Here is a 10,846-nt window from a genome sequence, read left to right on the forward strand (position 1 = left end):
ATCTAGTACTCTCCCTGACTGTCTAGTTCTCTCCCTGACTATCTAGTACTCTCCGTGACTGCCTAGTGCTCTCCCTGACTGTCTAGTACTCTCCCTGATTATCTAGTACTCTCCCTGACATGTCTAGTACTCTCCCTGACTATCTAGTACGCTCCCCGATGTGTCTAGTACTCTCCCTGACTGCCTAGTGCTCTCCCTGACTGTCTAGTACTCTCCCTGACTATCTAGTACTCTCCCTGACTGTCTAGTACTCTCCCCGATGTGTCTAGTACTCTCCCTGACTGTCTAGTACTCTCCCTGACTATCTAGTACTCTCCCTGACTGTCTAGTACTCTCCCCGATGTGTCTAGTACTCTCCCTGACGTGTCTAGTACTCTCCCTGACTGTCTAGTACTCTCCTTGACTGTCTAGTACTCTCCCTGACTATCTAGTACTCTCCCTGACTGTCTAGTACTCTCCCCGATGTGTCTAGTACTCTCCCTGACTGTCTAGTACTCTCCCCGATGTGTCTAGTACTCTCCCTGACTGTCTAGTACTCTCCCTGACTATCTAGTACTCTCCCTGACTGTCTAGTACTCTCCCCGATGTGTCTAGTACTCTCCCTGACGTGTCTAGTACTCTCCCTGACTGTCTAGTACTCTCCCTGACTGTCTAGTGCTCTCCCTGACTTTCTAGTACTCTCCCTGACTGCCTAGTACTCTCCCTGACGTGTCTAGTACTCTCCCTGACTGTCTAGTACTCTCCCTGACCATCTAGTACTCTCCCTGACGTGTCTAGTACTCTCCCTGACTGTCTAGTACTCTCCCCGATGTGTCTAGTACTCTCCCTGACTGCCTAGTACTCTCCCTGACTGTCTAGTACTCTCCCTGACTGTCTAGTACTCTCCCCGATGTGTCTAGTACTCTCCCTGACTGCCTAGTACTCTCCCTGACTGTCTAGTACTCTCCCTGACTGTCTAGTACTCTCCCCGATGTGTCTAGTACTCTCCCCGACTGTCTAGTACTCTCCCCAATGTGTCTAGTACTCTCCCTGACTGCCTAGTGCTCTCCCTGACTGTCTAGTACTCTCCCTGACTGCCTAGTGCTCTCCCTGACTGTCTAGTACTCTCCCTGACTGCCTAGTACTCTCCCTGACGTGTCTAGTACTCTCCCTGACGTGTCTAGTACTCTCCCTGACTATCTAGTACTCTCCCTGACGTGTCTAGTACTCTCCCTGACTATCTAGTACTCTCCCCAACTATCTAGTACTCCCCCCGACTGTCTAGTACTCTCCCCAACTATCTAGTACTCCCTCCAACATGTCTAGCCACCACCACCACTTTCCCCTTTACTGGGCCACCCTGAATCCCTTTTGTCTCTTCAAGCTCATTCCTCTATCATTTTCACAGTTACTCCTTTGCTGCTCCACTCCACAGAACTCTGGGCTGAATTTCTGCTCTTCCTTCAAGACGGCTGAACCCTTTTCTAATCCAGGTCATTAGATTCCCGGCACTCCAAATCTTCCATGCATCCATACTGCTTGCCCTTGACAGAGAGTTTATCATTGTAGAAATCTTTTTTTATAGGCAGTTTCTTCCTTTGATCCCTTTTGCATGGAAGGTTTCTTCCTGATAGGAGTCTTGTTTACAGAGCTTAATGACATTTTAGGCCTGTCATAGAGTGTGATGCTCAGAATTCCCATGTGAAACCTTGAAGCTCAGATAAGTGCAAAATGCCAGGTTGTTCTGGAAGGGGTGTGGCAGAGCAGCCAGGAAGCTGCCCACCTTGGACCACATTGGACACCTTGGTAGATGGTGCTATAATCTATAGCCATGATTGGTAATAAGGTTAACGTTTTATACATACAAAACATACCTCATATGTTTTGTACCTCATATATAGTTAGAGCAATACATTCATTTCAGAGGAACTCTCAATTCACAAGAACATTAAGGAAATTGTATAGAGACATACATCTAGTAAGTGACAGAGCCAAAATTCCTGCCCTTAGACTTGAATTTGAGGGTCATTCCTCCAAATTCCTTCACAGTAGGAAGCAAGGTGCCTGCAACTGTGATAGGACATTGTTTGAAGAATGTCTGGTCCATGGAGCGTGTTGTCCAACTAGTCTTGGGAGCGGGATCCTGCCCTGGCATATGATTGACACCTGGGTGTCATATTATTAAAGAAAACATCATCTCCCTCTGCAGTTACCAAATGCCAATAGCTTATTAGCATATCAGTCATTCCCACACTTTGTTATAAAGGCTCTAAGTCCTATATGAAAAGAGAGAGGTCCTTCAAAATATGCACATGTGACGTGTGTGTGTGTTCCCATGCACATGACTGTAACAGCATTGGAAATATGCTACTCTTTCATGGAGAGAAGGAAATGCTTCACAAAAGAGTAAAAAAATCTCCCAGACTGGTAGAACCCCTGAATATTTTGCGCTATAACTGTAAGTGGAAGAAGAATACTGGATGTGAAGCAGGAAAATGCCAAAAGTAATTGCTCCCTACCATCCAATTACTCCTGGGCCAGAGGCTGAGAAAAATCATCCTGAGGGCTACCTTTGGCACTGCGAGCCAGCTGAGGCACTCTCATGAATAATGTGCTTTGCCAAAGCAGAAGTGACCATGGCTTGTAGTTCACTCTCCTTCCAACAATTCAATGTCTGATTTTCATTTGGCTTATCTGTAAAAACAAAAGGGATATGAGTATTCAGTTGTGAGCCAGGGCTTTGATTTATGAAGCAACATTTATAAATCATTATTTATATCATAGTTATGTAACTGTTTTTTTTTTAAAAAAAATAAGATTTTTAATGGGGGCAGATTCATACGAATAATAAACATTCTATATACAGAGTTGACTGATTTCTATCTCTTCTGCTATTAAAACTTCATCTACCCAATAGTAATGCATGTCCCTAAGTGCCAGACAAGGCTCAAAGTATAAAGTCCATCTGTCTAATGGACATTTTGCCTATCAATCAAGTTTGTCATTACTTGGATTAAGTAGTGGAGATGGTCAGCTTCTTGGAAAATAAGAACGGTAGATATGCCATAGCAAATTATAATGAATTATAGGAACTTGGGGCAAATGATGCTGTGTCAGTAAGTATCCAAACTCCTGTTATTTAGATTCTCTTTAGGACCTATAGAAATTAAAATATTCCTTTATATGTGGGGATTTTAGCCCTTTGGCTTCCTCCTGTGGCTCTCGCCCTGGTCATCATGATACTATCTCAGTACCTTGGCCACCACTGTCCTTATGACTAATTAAAAACTTGCACAACAGCAATGTTAAAGTCTGAGAGCACTTCTCTCTGAAAGCAGGACTTTTGGCACAGGCTTTTGGCCTTGGTGATATCAGGCTGATTCCACAGCATGGACACAGGCTATTTTTGAGCCAAGCCAGCTCCAGTGTCTCGTCCCCTATAGTGGGAAGAGGAGCTGACCTTGCTTGACTCAGAGGGATTAGGCAGACATGGCGTCTTCTCTGGGAAAGCTGCAGAGAATGTGTAGGGTGTTGTCTGCAAAGGACAGAATGCTCAAGCCCCAGCAAAGAGCACAGGTGTTTTCACATCCTCCATGGAGGCAAAATCTTGACTTCTTTACTCCCTTTCCCTTCCCTTCAAAGTGGAAAGACTTGGGAGGAAAGTGAGATAGCTCTGTCCTAAACACATACAGGGCAGATCTAGTTGTAAAGAAGCCCAGCTGATTGTTCTCTGCAGAAGTCCTTTGTGACCCTGTTAAATGCTATGTTCCCCAGGAGATCAAGGGCATAGCAAAATGAAAAGAATCGCTTACTTAGTTGAATTGGTCAGTACTTAATATGTAAAAATAAGTTATTTTGAACCCAATGAATGAAAAGAAGATTCAGTTTAATTTAGCAACACTCTGCATAACTACATGATATAAGATATGCATGGAAAATAACATCCTATTTTTATATAAAGGACAGAGTATGGGGGGAATGAGTTAATATAAGCTTTAAGAGTTAACAAGAAGCCTGAGCTAATGGGCCAATCTGTTTTATAACTTATAGAGATCCCTGTGTGATTTTCTTTGGGGCTTGCTGGCTGTGGGGTATCAGGCTGGACAGAAACCCCAACAAGCAGGCCCTTCATGTTACAGAATAGCGCAGGAGGGTCTTCTTTCTATGTGTTGCTTTCACCGGTTAAATAAAGAGACTGCCTTGGCCTTTTGATAGGACAGCAACTGAGATAGGCGGAGTAGACAGAACAGAATGTTGGGGGAAAGGAGACAGAGGCAGAGAGCCGCCACCATAAAGCTGCCAGGTCAGACATGGTAAATCTTTCCCAGTAAGCCTCAACCCCGTGGTGACATACAGATTATTAGAAATGAGTGGCATCAAGATGTGAGAGTTAGCCAACAGGAGGCTAGAACTAATGGGCCAGGCAGTGTTTAAATGAATATAGTTTCTGTGTAATTATTTTGGGGTTAAACTAGCCAGGTGGCGGGAAGAGGCCCGATGCTCCTTTTACTCTAGTTTCCACACTTGGAGTCTCAGAGGGAGGCTCCAGCAAGGAGGCTGGGGACTGTGAAGATGACAAGGACATCCTGACAACTGGGTCCCAATGCAAACTCCTTGATTTTCCTCACCTTTCATGCCACCTATTTATTGAAAAACTTTGGCGCTCTTCTTATGGTTTGGAAGAACTGGAAAAATGCTTCTAAGGAACCGTTTCAGCTGCAAGCTACTTTCCAAAGGCTGCTGGGACACTAAGGCTATCACAACTGCAGTGCTTATTCCGTAATTATTTTGAGCTAATGGATTTTAATTATCAGAGGAAACACAGTCGGCAATTTTATTACACATATTGTCCTTGCGATATACTTAATTGTCTACTTTTTAAAATTATTAGATCAGTATGTCATTCAACAAATGGTGTTGAGCCCTCCCTTTGTGCCCAGGACAATGCATAGCGCTAAGTGAAATAACAGACAAACAGAGCATGCCTTTGATGCCCCTAAACTCTGGTGTCAGTGAGAAAACATAACTCGGTATACGCCCCTTTCAAATGTGAGCAGAAATATAAGAGTATCTGGAGGAGACTTTTCTAAAACGTCTACTTTCCATTATTGTAATTATGGAAGATAATGTTTAATACTAAAGTATTAAGTAATGTTTCCTCTACAAATTATTTGTGTGTGTGTGTTTTGTGTGTGTCTTATCTTCCCAACTACAGCACAAGCTTCTCCCAGCTGGAAGCTAAATCTTACACTGCCTTTCTCTTCCACGTCTCTATTGTCTTAGCAATAATCTCATGCCTAGAAGACACTTTATGCATAATTGTTTTTTAACTCTTGCTAAATGGTAATAACAAACCTAAAATATACAGATACAAAAAACACCATGTCCATCTTTTAGCTGACCAGATGCCAGTGAGAGTTTTGACAGTCGCTATGAATGGACAGATCCTGCAATTTCTTTCTTCTGTGTTGAAAACGTGATATTAGATTCTAGTTCTCACTTTTGTATGATATGGGGCAAAAAGGCCTTCAATTATGATATCTACAAATAATAGCGATAACATCTGAAAATTGTAGTAAGTATCATTTGATGTCACAAAGGGTTTGTAAAGTTCCCAGGAAAGTATTACTACAAATCCAAGATGCCATTATCACTAAGACAACTTCTGCACGCTGATAAGTCCCCTCACGATCAGGCGGCAGGACATTCTTTAGAAGCAATGCCATCACTTTAATTTTTCATTTCACTTTTATCTGCCTCGTATTTTTGAAGTCATTTTCTATTGTGCCTCTTCTCTCAAACTGGTTTTATTTTGACGGACCCAGCTTCCCTACAGGAAAGCACGTATGGAAAAAAACCTACGCACCACTGAGCTGTTAATAATAATTATCCTCTGGCCTTTCCCAGCCTCTTTTATCTGAGGCTATCAAAGCACTTTTCAAATGAATGTCTATAATTACCTCATCGTACCACAGGATAACTAACAGGGGTTTTCAGGTTGACAAAAGAAAGAAAAGAAAAAGCGCATAATCCCGTTCCCTTCTTTCTTCTTCCCCTCCTCTGAACTCCAGGACTCTTAGGAGCAGGGGATCTGTGCTAGACTTCGGGATCAGGACTTCAGGATGGGTACTTAGCTCCGATGGAAGCTTAGTGGTCGAGGGCATTTGGACACAAATGACGGTTTCTCCACACAGCAAAGCTGTGGAGGCCACATTCATGTCCTTCTAATGATGCTAATGAAGGCTTGTGAGCAGGAATCCCAGTGAACCCACCTACATGGGTGGCAGGTTCTGCACACTGTTGAGCCTTTGCTGTCTTCTTTCCCACCCAAGTAAAGCAATTCATAGTTGGGAAAGAACAGGAACCTGTATTTCCCACAAGAAGCCACATTGAGGGCTATTGGGCCGCTTTTCTCAGTTCTCCCGAAGGGTACGATGGTTCAGAGATGTGAAGAACATGAGCTGCTTGCCTTGAGTTTCTTAGGAGACTGTCCGTCTATTCTTAGATGGCTTAGATTTTTCATTCTTGGTTCTACTTGGAGATACAACAGTATACCTCAAACTGGTAAGTTTCTGCTAAGAATCGGTAAAAGGAAAGAAATGGATGGGAATTGTTTAACTGCCACTAACTCTGGGGCCTAAGAATTGGCAGAAGGGGTAGCCTTCCTGACAGAAGTGATGGCTCTAGGGGCTCCAGACAGAAGGAGAAACTGGGACCTTTAAACGCTATAATGCCGTGAAGTGCCCCAACCACCAGGGTATTCTGAAAGTGGCTGAGAAGAGCTGGTAGGCCGGAGACACTGGTTATCACACCATTGTTGCTAACACGTCCCATAGAACATGCTTGGGGATATTTCTCTGCTGTTCATTTGAACAAGAACACCGATAACTCTTTATATGTATAATAAAGCTCATTTTACATTTAATAGACAATTTTATTTTTAATGTTAATAAAATCAGAATCATATTAACTTTTAGAAGTGAACAAAAGTTTTATAACATTAAGATTATCTCTATGGCCTCTATTTGCTGATTAAAACGTTCTTGCTTCAAACTCAGATTAAACTGAATTTTATGACGCCCGCTCTATTTTTCTCTTAGGAGTATCACCATTGTTTAAAAATAGGTCACATGAGGTTGTCTTGTTGACGCAGGAGGTAAAGGTACAAGCCTGGCGACCTCAGTTTAACTTCCAGAACCCACTTAAATATGATAGGAGCAAACCAGCTCCACAAAGTCTTCCTCTAACCTCCACAGGCATACTGGCTGTGGCAAATGTGTCCCCGAGTTCCACACTCAGAATAAATCACAAGGTGAATGAAGAACGGCAGAATTTTTCTGAGCAAGCTCCTTTCTACACCCATGTCCGTGTCCACTCTCACATTTATCTCTTACGGCCTTGATTTCTGAGACAGGGTTTCACTGTTTAGCCCAGGATGGCTTCCAGGTAAATCCTCCTGCTTCAACCTTCCAAGATCTGGGATTAAAAGCATGTGCCGTGATGTGCTTTCTGTCATATTTTTAGCTGAGTGATAATGATTTTTATTGCTTTCTGATCAATAAGAAATCAGGAATGCTTGAGTCTAGGGAAGCAGTAGTCCTTACTTATGAAACACCTATTTACCATCTCTCTGTCTGGCTCTGGGGTAAGCCCTATGAACTGTCATTTCATCCTTAGAATACCACTGAGCTAAGTTCTTGTATTATTTGCATTTTACAGGCTCGGAAATGCAGCTTGGAATCTAAGTCTTCTGACTTTGCCTCACAGGTAGTAAACGATGCAGCTATCATTAGAACCCAGGTCATCCTGACTCTCTCACAGACTGCAACTTTAACCTGTTGCATAACTGAATCTTAAGTTCCCGGTCTGTGACCTTGGCCGTGTCTAGCTAAGTCATCACAGACCTTGAGCCGTTGCTCTCCGCTCCAACATCCTCAGCCGCCTTGACATACTCATTTGATCAAGCTGGAAATGTCAACGTCCGTAGCCCTCACACGTAACTGCCCTCCTGCTTTATTTCAGCTTGGGAAAACCCCCAACACCTTGGCCAGCTTTCAGGGCTGAAATGGCCTCTCCAGGGGCTGACCTTACTGAGTGTCATTTCTTGGTAAATAGACCTCTGCTGCTGATGCATCTTGATTCATCATCACGCTGCTATTTGGTGTCAGTGAGGAGTACGTTGGAAGAGGCCGCCGTCTTGAGCGCTTACGAAGGGAAACAGGTGGCTGGTCATGTTGGACGCTTTCCCTCTGGCAGCGGTGGGGAAGCCACAACTTGTATTTAGCATCTTAATTGAGGCTGGCATTTACCGAACTACTTTTCTCTTTAAAAGTCTTTTCAGATGAGAGAAAACCAAAATAGAAAGTATTATAACTTCTTTCTGTGTCACGAACATTTAGCTCTTAAAGATGAAACTTCCCTTGACTTTGCTCAGATGTGGCCGGCTAACAGTCAGTAGAAAAAACAAAAAAAACAAAAGAAAAAACAGCACACACAGGTGTTCGGCGAATAGAGAGTATACTGTTTTTGTCAACATCTTCATCAAAGTTCCCCACAATCACCAAGACTCCCCAAATAGAATCTGCTGACTTCGGTGCAGGGTCAGTGGTACAGTGACTCACAGCTGGGGAGCAGAGAACAAGCAAACTCAACAAAGGAACCTTCCTATGGAAATGCTACTTCCCCATTGCTGGGGAAAGTTACGTTTTCCACAAAATAGGACTGAGAGAAAGAAAACCTGCACGCTTGTAGTTCCTCCTGAGGCTCACATATCCCGGGGCCTCAAGAAATACGCACACCCTCTAACAACGGCAGCCCGCCCCTTCCTCTCCCAGCTCCTAGAGTGCACCAGAGGTATTCAGTTTCTCCGGGTAGAAAAAACTCCTGAACCACATCCAGTGCAGCTCCTACCCACGCCACTTCCCAGAAGCTAGCCTTGCCAAGGTCTCCAGTAACATGCTCACTGCCAAAACCAAATGGCAAGTCTCCATCATGATGCTCCCTGACCTACGTACAGAATTTGACACTGCTGATAACCAATTACACAACTCTCCCTTCTTGGCTTCTGAGCCTCTTTCCTCATTTAGTCTGCATCTCACTCTGTCTGATTTAGACACCCTCAGGCTGTTGGATCCCATACCTCCCACCCTCCTTGGGCTTTCCCCCTGCTCCTTCACTTTTTCTACGTTTCCACTACGACTGTCTCACTGATAACAGGTCACTATCTGTTTACTACGTTAGGTTCCCAGAGTCTAGGCAGTGTTTGCAAAATAGGAAATGCTCAAAAGATGTATGTTGTATCTATGAGCATACTTAATAGATCCATGACCATATTTACTTCAGTCCTGTATATTTACCTGGATGGAATGCAGGACCAATCTATGTTACTCTTGCTAGTTCATTCTGTTCTGTTTTAACCCAAGTTCTCAGTATTCTAGCCTGGCTTAAAGTTTATTATGTAGAAGATGGCCTTGAACTTCTCATCCTTCTAATTCCTGGAATTATAGGCATGTGCCACCTTGTCCAGGTTATTCAGTGTTAGAAACTGATCACAGGGTGTCATTCATGACAGACAAGTGCTCCAACAACTAAGCCTCCCAGGCCCTTCCCACTCGTATTAAACAGAAAGTTTTCTTCTTCCTTTAACTTTCCCCAAATCCAGCATCCACACCTGAGTAAAGAGCACCAATAAATGACAATGCTTCTTCGTGAAACTCTTTGCTCCCTTGGTTGTTTTTCAATTTCTTTTTCCAGTTCCCAATTAAATTTGCTTTTTCAGTCATGACATTTTCGGAATCTGATTTGTCTTCTTTTCAACACTTCCAGTAGATTTTTGCAATATTTTTTTCAGGGTAAATTGTAAAAAGCACTCTGTGTTCAATTGGCATTTTGCATTGTAAGTACTTTCCCTGATTCATTACAGTGCGGCCAATTAATATTTGTTGAGCGATGGCTGCAGGAACACATGGATTTTGCGCATTGTTTCTTAATTTGATCACTACGGTCATCTCACAAGTGAACTAGCTGTTCTATTATCTGGTTACTTTTGCCATTTTAATTGCCAAGTCATATAATCTCATAGATGACATAATCGAAAGCATAGCAACCTATGATTTCATTGAAACATAATAATTCAATAGACTTAATTCTGTTGAAAGATTTCTATGAAATCTCGCTTCTCCTGCTCCCATTTAGATATGAATCTCCCCAGAATTCCAAGTCTCAGTTTTTCATTCCCATGACTCTTCAGTGCCCCGCCCCCTTTCGTAGGGCATGCATGAGCCTCCATGTGCTCAGGAACAGGTTTTTACCATGTAGCCCAGGTAAACTTATGACCCTCCTAGCCTCCTGCTTGAGTTTCAATTGCTGGGATTATAGTTGCTCCATCATCCTGACCCGAAGTTGACCTTGTTATTTATTATTTATCATATACACTCTCCTGAAGACTTTTTTTTTTAAAAAAAGATTGTGTATAAATTATGTCAAATCCTCATTTAGTGGCAAAGTTTTTCTAATATTTTTAGAATTTTTCCTGTCTTAGTTTCTTCTTATTGCTGTGAAGAGGCAGTATGTACAAGGCACCTTATAAAAGAAAACATTTAATTGGGAGCTGAAGTTTCAAAGGGTTAGTGGAGGCCATGATCACTGTGGTGGGGAACATGGTAGCAGGCAGGCAGGCACAGCACTGGAGCAATAGCTGAGGGGTTTCATATAGGAGGCAGAGAAAGAGAGAATGCTAACTGGGATATCTTGGGCTTTTGAAACATCATACGTTACCCCTAGTAATACACCTTCTCCACGAAGGCCACACCTCCTAATTCTTTCCACACAGTTCCACCAATCCTGGAACAAGTGTTCAAATGTATGA

The sequence above is a fragment of the Chionomys nivalis genome, chromosome 3 (genome assembly GCF_950005125.1).
Source record: "Chionomys nivalis chromosome 3, mChiNiv1.1, whole genome shotgun sequence".
Lineage (NCBI taxonomy): Eukaryota > Metazoa > Chordata > Mammalia > Rodentia > Cricetidae > Chionomys > Chionomys nivalis.